Source organism: Brassica rapa, chromosome A09 (assembly GCF_000309985.2).
Source record: "Brassica rapa cultivar Chiifu-401-42 chromosome A09, CAAS_Brap_v3.01, whole genome shotgun sequence".
Lineage (NCBI taxonomy): Eukaryota > Viridiplantae > Streptophyta > Magnoliopsida > Brassicales > Brassicaceae > Brassica > Brassica rapa.
In genome coordinates, this window is record NC_024803.2 from 20,833,192 (window position 1) to 20,847,424 (window position 14,233).

At 40.6% G+C, this 14,233-nt stretch overlaps 1 non-coding gene across 1 annotated transcript; it reads left to right on the forward strand.

The window, feature by feature from the left end:
- Positions 1-11,082: 11,082 nt before the first annotated feature.
- On the forward strand, positions 11,083-11,189 carry LOC117128661. The gene has a single exon (XR_004452056.1). It is a non-coding gene; the product is annotated as a small nucleolar RNA R71 (small nucleolar RNA).
- Positions 11,190-14,233: the final 3,044 nt, after the last annotated feature.

A 14,233-nucleotide genomic window follows, 5' to 3' on the forward strand; every position in this document is an offset into this window, starting at 1 on the left:
GAAACTGAAGAATGTGATTTTTGAGTTTTCCTCGGCGGAAGCGGCAATGATTATTCAGAACCCCCTGCTGTCTCCTTTCAACTACAAAAATTGCTATGAAATCTTACGTAGTGTGCAGGCTATAGTGAGAAGCAAGCTCCAGCTGGTCTCTGTAACGAGTAACAATGCAGCTTCAGCAATTGCAGTAAGCGTCACAAGAGATTTGCGTCATCATTCGTACGTGGCCAGTAATGGGCCTCAGTGGTTAGCTCCCCTATTATCAGCAGAGGCAGCTCCACGTTGATTTCTTTCCAGAAACCTTGACGTGTGGAAGGGCTTCTCCAGATGATGTTCTTTCCTTGTTTCCCAACTTCTGGGTTTTTTGTTTGAGGCCTACTGGTTCTCTTGTTGTCGTTTTCTTTTCCTTTCTTCGTTTTCATATCCAAGCTTTGCCTTGTGAACATTATTTGATGCTACTCAATGACAAAAAAAAAATTAAGAGAAACATTTTAGGATATGGCCTATTAAGGTAAAGAGTAAAGACGCTAGAGTTCTCCTTAATTTCTTATAAAAAGGTGACTCATTCTTCTTTTTTTAATCAGAGAGAAATAGAGCAAAACCCTACAAAAATCCCGGGAGAATCGAACCCTATCTGTCGGCCGCCACCTCCAACGACCACCACCGGGAAGAAATATCTTCTGCCACCGTCTTCGGTTTGCTTCCTCCTTCGTCATCTTCTGATCTACATCTCCACCTTCATCCTCTCAACGATTTATCACTGGATGTATCAAATCTGATATCTAATCCCTTTCCTATCTTATGTTGAGTGTAAGACTGCATATTTGTTTTTGTGTGAATGTGTTCTTCTTTATCTTCCTCTATATCTGGATCAGTACTCACAAGAAAGGCAAAGGTGTCAGCTGTGAATTTGTCTCATGTCGTGTAAGCCATCAAAGCGCTAATCCTCTGTTAATATCGTGTAGGTAGAGATGTGAATGATGTGATGTGTGCTAGATCTATGCTGATTGTTATAATGTGATGAAAAGACGCCTAGATGTGATCAAGTTGTTTAAATGAAACCGGTTGTGTGTTGAGATGAACTCATGATCAGATAATTATGACTTAATGATGTTTATATGAGCTAATGATAAGAAAAAAAAATGAGTTAATGATGAGTTAATGATTAATGATGTAATGTAACGATGAGTTAAGACACCGAGAACAAGTGACGTCTAAAAAAAGAAGATGAGTGAACGGTAAGGACGTCGTAAGATTGAATCATGCCGAGTCGGAGAATAAGTGATTATTATGACCGCGGGTCAATGCCGAAAGGGGACAAAGGGATGCAAGCCAGTAGTCACATAGGAAGCCACAGGCCATAGCCTGCGAAACGAAGGCACACGTGGGACTGGCTGACACGAGGAGGGACGTTTGTGAGAGACCCCTAGATCCTAGAGATCTAGATTGTTTGATGCATGGCAGAATCAATTAACTTATGAATGTGCTGGTTGTGTACTCTCACCAAAGCCTAAAACTCCAACGAGTCTTCCCGATCGGCAAAGAACTCTTCCTGATCGCCCATGACATCTTCTGATTGCCCTCGGAAGCTCCTGATCGCCCTTGGCTAATTCAAAAACACCAAAAGGTTTTCGACGAGATACTTATTCGTTTTCTTAAAACCAATGATACGGAGACTCAGATCTGAAAAATATGGATCGTCGAACCAAAACCGTAAGACAGGCTTCAGCCTAAACGCGGTCAGGAAGGTAAATAAAATGGGGAAGAATCGATACTCTCCGTAAGGGGTTGACATACACGAGAAGAGGAAGGGGAAATGAGTAAGCCAAACAGAGAAGAGGCAAATCCGAATCTTTGAGAACGCTAAAGTATGTCCAACTTGAAATTTTTTGAAATCTGACTTGGAATTTTCGTAGGAGGGTAATAAGAAATAAAAACACTTTGGAGATTGCCACAAACTTTAGGGAACTTAGAATCTAGGTGGATAGTCTAGCACACTAAGTCTTAGACGATTTTTTCGATCTATTATTCCTTAACTGTTCAGGCGGATCTTGCGAACCGATCTAAACTCTCGCATAACCGAGAAACGATCGCCACACATACTCAGATCGCTTCCAAAAGAAATAAAGAACTAGAGACACGAACGTCGTCTTAAAATCGATTCGTTCCTAGCAACTTTCTTAAAAACCGACATATTCTTATTCGTCAGCCTGAAAACCACTAAGTCACAATTCCAGCGTCGTCTTTAAACCGACCCAGATTGTCGATCATCGCAATCCTCGAAAGAAAAAACGTACCCAACCCTTCAAAATATTGGTTCAACAATTTTCTTTCGTAAAAAAAAGAGAATGGGTACGTATACTATACTCGTATACTCCCATACTTCAAAATTATTTTTGCCTCAGTGTCAAGAAAACACTTTTGACAAAGCAAAATCTCACAGCAACATGCAGAAAAATACTTAGGCAATGCGATGCCTCATTAAAATCGTCCCAAAATGGAAAACAACAATCTAAGATTCGTCTTAACGATAGCAACGTATCCAAACTATCATGAACATTATCTCGAGGACTATACAACATTTCTTGTCGCAATCATGTGTTTGGAAAACCTGTACCATTAACAAACTGAAACTCGACGATTAAGCAAGGGTTTGAAAACCTTTTCGACTTAATAAGGAGAGTTTCATATAAAAGTCAAAAATTATATGAGAGAGCTTCACGCATCAAAGCATTGCTCTCAGTTTCCGTTGAACAAAGCGAGTCGCGGAAAAGCATCAAGAAACATTTGCGAAAAAGTAAAATTGAGAACAGAAGTAGTAGCGAGCACAACAAAAGGAACATTTCTTCCCGCTTGTTGACTAGATCTACCACTGGTTGACCAATTCGTCCGCTCGAGAAACGAATATGTCATCAGAATCCTCTCAAAAGCCTACAAAAAATGTTCCGCCACTAGATCAACGAAAGAAACTTCGGTAAAACTCCATGAGTAACTCCAAGCAACTTTCACCAAAGATCGAAATCAAAGCATAAAATTTCTCGTAAAATCTTCGGAAACATCGCTACTTTGACATGTCCGTACATAGCACCGATTTACTACCTTCATAAAACCAGGTCACCTGTTACTTACACAAAAAAATCCTTCATACGATCAGATCAAGTTATACAAAGCAACTTTTGAAAGTAAACATAACATGTTTTACGAAAAAGTATTTTCGTATAGCAAAAAAAAAAGATGTACGATCCGACATTGGACGACCAATCTAAACTTTATCTCTTCGCACTACAATCTTAAAGATCTCATTTTTAGCCATGTGGCTCGCTGGCTTCTGCCTTTCATTCCCCTCGGTCACATCCGAACATGCAATCATCCCACATCAAACCTCCTATGCTTCATCCTCCTTGGATAAAAACGAAAACAAATTTGTACGACTAAAGAAAACATTATACGAAACATTCGTCGTATAACTCATACCTAAGGTGAAAAATCGTTTTCTAACAACATCAGCCATCTTAACACATAAAACTCTGAGTTGGCCTATCAGTCTTGACGAACGCCCTTTGGCCCTCAGCCAACTATGCTTCCCGTAAAGACCGAACCAGAATTTGACATTCCGACTAGAGACAATCGTCAAACTAACATGGTAACACGATAATACTATGGTATAATCCTTGACAACCTACCTCCTTAGCAATGCGGCTGAACACATCCTTCATACCAAGCAAAAACATTTGAGCAATCACCGCTCCACACAGGCAAATAATGGCAAACGATAATCTACAATTTGTCTAAAAACACTGAGTGACGATTACACAACTAATTATGGTATAAACCAGAAACAGAATCATACGATAAAGTCTTCCAACAAGACTCACTCCTACCAACCAAATGGTTAACGAAAAGCTTGAACTTGTCGAAAATTGATCAAGTTCTATATACTATACTAATCATTTTAAGCCCACAATGTATTTACCCATAGAACGTGGCATGTAAGAAAAAAATCGTAACAAAACTCCTAGAAATATACAAAATATCCTTTAAAGTACACAAAATAAATCTCTGGAGGCCAACCCTTCACAAATCACAGTGAAGGAAAACGCTTCTTCCCCGGACAAATCTACGCGAACCCTTTGTACTAACTCTTCGATCACAAATCAAACGATTTGGCATCCAAAACAGAGACAACAGTTTTGGTTGCGAACATCCGTAAACAAACCAAAATGTTTCTCCGACACAGGGTTACAACTAAAGGTTTGCGCCACCGCAAAATATCTCTAAGCCTGCGGACATTTAAAATACGAAAACCGGCATATAAAAGAAAAACAACCTTCAGCATCTCGAGAAGTCGCAATCTCCTGAAAAACTGTTTTTTGAAGAAATAACTTCCTCGACGAAATCACGTCTTGGAATACCAAACAGTCATATGCACTAACACCCTCTCAAACACATATCCTTCGCGAAGACTAAACAACGGTAATGTCTACCATTGTGTTTGTTACTGATCACAACAAACCCCTTAACGTTGTATATAGACTTAGCCATTTCATAGAGATAGCTCTCAGACATCCGACACAAGGATAATAGCGCTATAAAAGAAATCAAAAATTTTGGCCAGCACTTCCAGACGACTTAAAAATTCTCTTTGGCGAGATGCTAGGTTCCTGACCAATGCAAGTCATATAAGCCGAGAACCTAGCACAAACTTCAATATCCGAACGAAATCAGGTTGGAGTCGCAACAGGTAATATAAAGCCGAGTAGTCATCGCAAACCTTAAACATATAGTAAACCTAGGTCTTTCCCTAAACCCAGTACACTGGTCTCACACATCTCAAGGCATATTATCAACGAACCCGATACGAGATTCCAAAACGTGTCACTTCATCGATAGTTGCGCGTTTATGAGTTTTCTAGAACACAAGTCTTCGGATATTCTTATCTTATGCAACGACTAGTATCACGATCCGAAGAGTCACAAAAGAGATGACATCTCACACTCTTTCTCTCATCTCCGCGTATTGCTACTCTATACGTTTTTGAAAGGAGATAACCCCAAAAAAAAAACCCACGAGGCGAGTCTCGAGGCCGACAAAGGTCCAAAAATCTCGTTTTATATACGGCCCGTTATGGTTAAGACCCTAGGGCTCTCCTTCTTTTCGTATTAAAAGGGATTCCTCCTTTTATTTTCTCATTAGAGAGAAACATAGCAAAGCTTTGCAGATATCCCGGGTGACCCAACGACCCCCAGTGTCGACCATCCTCCGCCACCATACCCTTGTTAGGGAACTTCAAATGTAGGTGGATAGTCTAGAGAACTAAGTTTTAGCCGATTTTTCCTGTCTCGATATATCGTTCCATAACTGTTCAGCCAAATCTTGCAAACCAATCTAAACTCTCTAAAAATCGAGAAACGATCACCACACATATCCAGCTCACTTCCTAAAGAGAGAAAAAACTAGAGACATGAATTTTGTTTTAAAATCGACTCGTTTCTAGCGATTTTCTCAAAACCAACATATTCCAAGTCGTCAAGCTGGAAACAACCAAATCACAGTCCTAGCGTCGTCTCTAAATCGACCCGGATTGTCGATCATTCCAAACCTTAGAAGAAGAAACGTAGACAACCCTTAAAAGTATCGGTTCAACCATTTTCTTTCGTAAAAAAAAAAAGAAAAAGGGGGGAGTAGGTACGTATACTATACTCGTATAACCCCCAAACTTCGAAAACTTTTGCAAATCGTCAAGAAATCGCTTTCGTCAGAGCAAATCATCGCAAATAGGCAAACGACAATCTAAAATTTGTCTAAACGCTAGCAACATATCTAGACGATCTTGAACATAATCTCAAAGACTATACAGCATTTCTTGTCGCAATCATGCGTATAGAAAATCTGTACCATTATCAAACTAAAACTCGACGATTAGCTAAAGTATTGAAGTCCTTTCCGGCTTTACAAAGCCAGTTTCGTATAAAAAATTCTTTGAGAAATCTTCAAGCATAAAAGCATTTCTTTCAGTTTCCGTTGAACCAAGTGAGTCACGAAAAAGCATCAAAAACGTTTGTGACGAAGAAAACTCGAGAATAAATGTAACATCGAGCACATTAAATGGAACACTTTCTTCCCGATCGTTGGCCAGATCTACTTATGGTTGACCAATTCGTTCCAGAAACTAATGTGTCATGAGAATCCTCTCGAAAAACCTATGAAAAACGTTTTGCGACTAGTTCGTAGTGAAATAAACTTCGGTAACACTTCATGAGTAACTCCAAGCAACTTTCACCTAAGATCGAAATCACAGCAGAAACGTTTCTCATAAAACCCGCAGAAACAACACTACTTTGACATGTGTATACATGTCACCGATTTACAACCTTCATAAAACCGGTCCCCATTACTTACGCGAAAAATCCTTCGTACAATCAGATCAAGTCTTACGAAGAAACTTTAGAAAGTAAACATAACTAGTTTTACGAAGAATTATATTTTGTATAGCAAACACAAAGCTGTAAGATCTGACTTTGGATGATCAATCTAAACTTTTCTCTTCGCATTACGATCTAATAGCCATGTGGCTCGCTGGCTTCTGCCTTTCTTTTCCCTTGGTCACATCCGAGAAGGCAATCATCCCGCAGCTGACTCCGCACTGGTGATATTACGTGTATACGCACACCAAATAACCTAATGTGCACACTACCACAATCGAATGGTATGTCGATGTAGCACTTTAGGATCGAATCCACAGAGACCAACTGTTACACTTTATTTCTATAGGATCAATATTAAGCTAAAACAATATGGGGGTTTTAAGATTGAGGTATTATGACAGAAAATAAAAGACTAGTTAAAAGGTTTTCAGATGATTAAAAGAGCTAGGTTCAGGGTGATTCATTGGACTTAGGATCATGAGCTACACAACTATTCAGGAAAACAATACGAGCCAATCTAGAACTTGAACAACAAGAATAGATAAACCCACTGTCGTGGTGTCTACCAATTTATCAAGCAATCCTAATGCCTAAACTGTCGTTTGGATCAGAGAATGATGACAAGCATTAAGTTCAGATTCAATTGGTTCACGATTCGCCTTAACATCAGCTTTCGTTGGCTAAGGACAAATCGCCTATCTATGCTATTTCCAGTAACCTAAAACACTTTTGATGAATAGATTAAACTTGTGATCAGATGCTAAATGGCCAGTTTAACATAAGCAATAAGCATAACAATAGACAGAGATATCAAAGAATAACAATCCTATTTGTGTCTAGCTCATTGATCCACGATCCTTAACACCCTAAACCTAACAAGCGACTACTCAGACATGGACAAAGAAATCACAGAGACAAAGACTGAATAAAACATCATGCAATTCAATAGAATAAGAATAGGGTTCAGGATAATCTTCTCTATGACGAGAGAGATGGAGCCTTCTCCCTTTACAATAAGCAAATCCTCAAATTCTAAAGTCTCCAATGGTTTTCTTCTGTCTAGAATAGCGTAGAATGATAAAGAGAAACAGAAAATATGATATATCAAAGCCACAGGCAGCTGGGAGATAAAATATGGATAATTAGGGCAAATCCCGTAATGATTGTAGTTTCCTAAAAAATCTCTGCCGCTGGAACACTCACTCGGAACAGTCACTTGGGTTGCTCCACTATCCGGAACAGTCATCAAGACTGTTCTGCGTGAAAACCACCAAATTGCATTGTTTTCTGCCTCTTTTGTTCCAGCTGATCCATCTCCCATCCAATGCAACTCCAGACCTGTAATGACTCCAAAAGGACTAGGAAGACTCGATAAAGACTTGAAAACCAATTTAAAAGCATATATACAAGATGTATAAAACACCATATATCAATTCCCCCAGACTTAGATCCTTGTTTGTCCTCAAACAATGTCAAGTATCAAGAACAGGGAGAAAGGTTTGAAAGTGTGGGAACTCTCCTATTCTCAGCAACCATACTTTAACCACGAATCTCTGAACCATACAAGCAGTAAAACTAGGACAACACACCCTTACCGGAACCCCACTGACTGCTGTTCAAAAATCGGCTCCATACTCTTCATCTCAAACCTGAAAAAGCAACACTATCGAGACAGAACTCCCTACATTCATTTAAGAGTAGCGTGAGCTTCTCATCACAGGCATCATTCAGGGTAGACGGTCTAAATGTGGAACAGGCTATTTAATGGTGGAGTTAAGAGTGTTTAGGGGCTACCATTTCATTTAAGAGGATGCATGATATCACACAAAATGGCAAGAGAGGATAGATCCATTGATGTCCACAGCCTCTACTCGTTTTTGCTCTATCTGGTGCGACTGTTCTGATGACGGAACATGCAACTGATTGTTCTGCTTTCCATTTTCCTCTACACACTCTTCAATACTTGGTACCAACTTCTTGCTCGACCTTTCCAGTGGCTCCATGTTTCTTTTCTTTCTTCCCCTTCTCCATCACATTAATCTCGTTTTTTTTTTTTTTTTTTTTTTGAAGACTGATATGGTGATGTGACGAATAAAGAGGTAATACATGATCGTTCTGAGTGCCACTGGTGGTTCTGATTTCGCGACCATTCTGGTTCTCCACCCCTGCTCTTGTGCAGTTCATTGGTTATGGAGCTGTTGCTCCCTTAATCTGCTTGTTCTCCTTTCTTACTGAATTTCTGTAGCAGTAACGAGTAGCAGGCTGCGTTGATCCTTTCCTCTCCGACCTTTTTGCACATATCTGCACATATAACACTGAAAAACAAATGCATGAAGGTGGAATAAAGGCTAAGGTGCAGGGTGGGAACTAGCTAAAGATGAGCTAGCCACTCAGGATCAGCAAGATGGATAAAAAGGATAAGAAGTCCTGAGTGTGTTCTCGTTTCCCTGATCTAATGCCCATAACAAGAAGAACTTCAGTCAAGATTAGGTTCAAGTAAGGTGGAGTTATGTCTACCCAGTGTAACCTGATCGGCTGAGAACTTCTGGAGAATCAAGTGAGATATGTCAGGGTGTTCCAGGTCCACATGTGTGTCTTTCGCCACTGCTAAGGTCACTGAATAAGATAACTAAAGCACGAGGTGGTCAGTGATCAACACAGAATAAGGTCCTAATTCCCACAAAGTTTTGACTGACTCAATAAAAAAAACGGACTCAAATTGACCCAAAAGAAAAACAAAAGAAAGAAACGAGTTAGAAAAACAAAAACAAAACCAAGTTATATTTACACTTACCAGTGGGTTGCCTCCCACCAAGCGCTTGGTTTAAGTCTCTAGCTTGACTTGGTGACTGGGATCAGTCGGGTTGAGCAGGAGGGCCTGTTCCAAAACAAGCGCCACAATCAGACATGTTCAGCTTCAGAACTCTACTCAGCAACCCTTTCACAGCAGCTTCCCCTTTCTCCTTCAGCTCATGTGTGAGAATAGCTCTGACTTTAGAGAAAGGTTTAGAGGTACCCTTGCACTTTACCTCATACTCAATGGAGTTCTCATCACACTTGAGAGGTATCAAAGTCATTGTAGGATCTCCCTTGACCCTTTTCTTCTGGACTTTCTGTTTCACCCTTAAATTCCCTCTGAATTTAGTAGGATCAGTGCTAGGATCTTCATCAAAGAACAGTCTGCTCTCACCCTTATCACCATGCTCCTTCTTTGGAACAACCTTCAGCTTTTCTACATCAAACACTGAGATGCGAGAGGCGTGTGATGAGGAAGATCTGGTGGGTACAGCCTTGTAGAAAACTTTCTTGTTGATGTTGGAGAAGCAGACTCTCTTGTTGGGCATATCGATGGTTGCTCCAACAGTAGCCATGAATGTCCTTCCAAATATCAAAGGCATCTCATGATCCTTGTTCATCTCAACAACTTGAAACTCAGCAGGAACAATGCATTCTCCTACTTGAACATGAAGGCTGCGGATGGTTCCATATGGGATTGCTCTGGAAGAGTTTGCAAAGGTCAGGGTCAGCTGAGAACGCTCAACATCAGCAATAGCCAAATCGTCTACAATAGCCTTTGAGACGAGATTCACACAAGAACCAGAGTCACAAAGAGCATCCTTGAAGGTTGTTCCTGCGATGGAGCATGGGAAAACAAACTTTCCAGGATCATCAACCTTAGGCAATACCTTCAATGCTGGTGTAGACAGTGCTTTGATATAGAGGACCTTGATCTCCTCTTGAGTCTCTCTACAGTGTTTAAAGAACTGGAGCAATGGACGAATCTGCAGAGCATCTTCGAATGCAAGTTCTTTAGGAAGCCTTCTCACCATCTTGTTAAAACCTATCAGCTGCTCTTCACTAATGGGATCCATCAGATGTCTAGGTGGAATTGGATAGGGAACCTTAGGAACATAGACTCGGACTGGTGGAGTTTCAGCAGGTTCGCTAGGAGCAATCACTTCAGAGCTAGCAGACTGCTCTGTGTTCTCTTCTGCGACTAGAATAGTCTCAGCAAACGACTGCTCTACTGCATTACAGTGCTCAGTCCTTGGATTTTTATCAGTTTTTCCAGGGAGCGTCTCTTGTTGCCTCTTGACACTCTCAGCTGTTTGAGCAAGCTGAACATCGATCTTTCTTATATGGATCGCAAGATTGTCATACTTGTTATTCAGCTCAGTGAACATGTTGCCCATCCTGGTGTCTATTTCCGTGGTTACCTGATTCAACGCCTTGGCCTGAACCTGCTGACCCTGCAACAGCTGTTGCATCATCATACCCAGACCCTTCAGCTCATCTGGTTGACTATTCCCGGTAGCTGGAACAGCATGTGGATTGCTCTGCGGTTGTCGCTGGTTCTGGTTCTGAATATGCCCGGCCGTAGGTTGTTCCATGCTGAAAACGTGCCCTTGGTTGTTTTTCAGTAGCTGATCAACCTTGGCAGTCAGCTCATCTATTTTCTGGGCGTCAGAACTGTTTCCTTTCTTGGAGCAATCACTCTCCTCTTTCTTATTAGCTGAGCTAGCAGCCATGTTCTCAATCAGCTTAAACGCTCCAGCTGTGGTTTGAGTCATGAAGTCTCCATTGCTCGCAGAGTTTAGAGCACCTTGGTATTTCCAGTCCACTCCATCATAGAAAATGTCCAGGATATAATCATCATCAAATCCATGGTGAGGACATTCTCTGCGATAGTCATTGAAGCGCTCCCATGCGTCGCAGAAAAGCTCATCAGTGAGCTGTCTGAAGGAGGTGATCTTGTTCCTCAATGCAGCTGTTCTCGCCTTAGAGTAGAAATGGCTGAGGAACGCTGATCGGACCTGTTCCCATGAAGTGAGAGAGCCGGTAGGGAGAGAGTTCAACCACCGTGCAGCTTTTCCATCAAGAGAGAATGGGAATAGCATGCACCTGATGTAATCTGGTGGAACACCATTCGCGCGAGTGAAACTGCTGACTTTTTCGAAACTCTCAATATGCTCCATTGGAATTTCTGTAGAGAGACCAGAGAACACCTTTCTCTGTACTAGACCAATCAAAGCAGGCTTGATCTCGAAGTCCTGCCTGGTGCAGAGTGGAGGAACAATGGCAGAGCGCGTAGTAGGGATGTTACGCGGAAGGTTTCTCTGCCCGATTGGAACAGTCTGCGCCTGTTGTTCTTGCTGCGCGAGAGCAGCCTGTTCAGCAGCATCCTGCTGAGCTTGGATGGTCTGCTGCATTTGTAGCATCTGCTGCTGCATGAGTGCCATAGCCGCAGCGAGATCGTCCTGATTGGCGTGATCACCCATAGTGGTGTCAGTTTGCCTTGGCTGTTGACGATTTGTTCTTTCTAACCTTGCTAGCTCCTGGTTGGTAAATGTAACTAACTCTCCTTGTGCGTTTCTCCGAGTATGTCTACTGGTCATGCACCTGGAAGATTAGCTGCAACAAAAAGGATAAGGCAAGTTAGAGGTCTTAGACTAAATAAATAACCGAAAAATAAAGGTAAAAAGATGGTCCCCGGCAACGGCGCCATTTTGATATTACGTGTATACGCACACCAAATAACCTAATGTGCACACTACCACAATCGAATGGTATGTCGATGTAGCACTTTAGGATCGAATCCACAGAGACCAACTGTTACACTTTATTTCTATAGGATCAATATTAAGCTAAAACAATATGGGGGTTTTAAGATTGAGGTATTATGACAGAAAATAAAAGACTAGTTAAAAGGTTTTCAGATGATTAAAAGAGCTAGGTTCAGGGTGATTCATTGGACTTAGGATCATGAGCTACACAACTATTCAGGAAAACAATACGAGCCAATCTAGAACTTGAACAACAAGAATAGATAAACCCACTGTCGTGGTGTCTACCAATTTATCAAGCAATCCTAATGCCTAAACTGTCGTTTGGATCAGAGAATGATGACAAGCATTAAGTTCAGATTCAATTGGTTCACGATTCGCCTTAACATCAGCTTTCGTTGGCTAAGGACAAATCGCCTATCTATGCTATTTCCAGTAACCTAAAACACTTTTGATGAATAGATTAAACTTGTGATCATATGCTAAATGGCCAGTTTAACATAAGCAATAAGCATAACAATAGACAGAGATATCAAAGAATAACAATCCTATTTGTGTCTAGCTCATTGATCCACGATCCTTAACACCCTAAACCTAACAAGCGACTACTCAGACATGGACAAAGAAATCACAGAGACAAAGACTGAATAACATCATGCAATTCAATATAATAAGAATAGGGTTCAGGATAATCTTCTCTATGACGAGAGAGATGGAGCCTTCTCCCTTTACAATAAGCAAATCCTCAAATTCTAAAGTCTCCAATGGTTTTCTTCTGTCTAGAATAGCGTAGAATGATAAAGAGAAACAGAAAATATGATATATCAAAGCCACAGGCAGCTGGGAGAGAAAATATGGATAATTAGGGCAAATCCCGTAATGATTGTAGTTTCCTAAAAAATCTCTGCCGCTGGAACACTCACTCGGAACAGTCACTTGGGTTGCTCCACTATCCGGAACAGTCATCAAGACTGTTCTGCGTGAAAACCACCAAATTGCATTGTTTTCTGCCTCTTTTGTTCCAGCTGATCCATCTCCCATCCAATGCAACTCCAGACCTGTAATGACTCCAAAAGGACTAGGAAGACTCGATAAAGACTTGAAAACCAATTTAAAAGCATATATACAAGATGTATAAAACACCATATATCAATTGGTTCTGTATTAAACCTCTTAAGCTTCGTCTTCCTCAGACAAAAATAAATAAATTTTCATAAGACTATAGGTAACATTATACGAAACATTTGTCGTAACTGAAACCTAGAGCAGAGAATCGTATTCTACGACTATCGGCCATCTTAAGATGGATAACTCTGGAAAACTTGGCCTATCTATCTCGACAAGCGCTCTTTGGCCCTCGGTCAAGTACGCCATTTAGTAAAATTCCAAACCAGAATTTGGCATCCCCTTTAAGGACGATTATAAACTAACATGACCTTAATGTTAACACGAAAGTACCATGGTCTAATCCTTGACCTACAACGTCCTTGGCTATCTGAGTGAACAGATCCTTCACACCAAGCCAAACTATTTGAGAAACCATCGCTCCATCACTTAACGGCTAAACAACAATCTACGATTTGTCTAAAAACGTCTCGTGACTATTAAGAGAATAATTATCGTATAACCCACAGTAAAAAATTATATGATAAAATCTTTGTAACGAAACTCAGTCCTAACAACCAAACGGTTAACGGAAAACCTAAACTTGTCGACAATCGACCAGTTCGATACATTTCACAATTCACTTTAAGCCTGCTATATTTTACCCATAATATAGGGTTATATGAAACATCCTAAAAAATGCACGAAATAGATCTTGGAAGGCCAACACTTCACAAAGCACTATGAAGGAAAATACTTCTTCTAATGGACAAATTTACCCGACGCCTCGGTCCTAATTCCTCGATTGCAAATCCTAACAGCAATAACAGTTTTGGCTGCAAACATCCGCATACAAACCAAAAATGTTTCTCCAACGTAGGTTAAGACTAAACTCTTGCAACACCGCGAAACATCTTCAAGCCCTCACTTTTCAACCACGAAAACTCGGCATGCAAAAGAAAAACAAACATTCAGTATCGCGAGACCGTCATAGATGCTTGAAGAATAAGTTTTTTTCGAGAAAAAATATCTTCCTCGATAAAAACACCTTCTTGATAGACCAAACAGTCATACGCACTAACATCTTCTCAAACACGTATTCTTCGCGAAAAGTTAAAAATGGTAATATGTAACGTTAATTT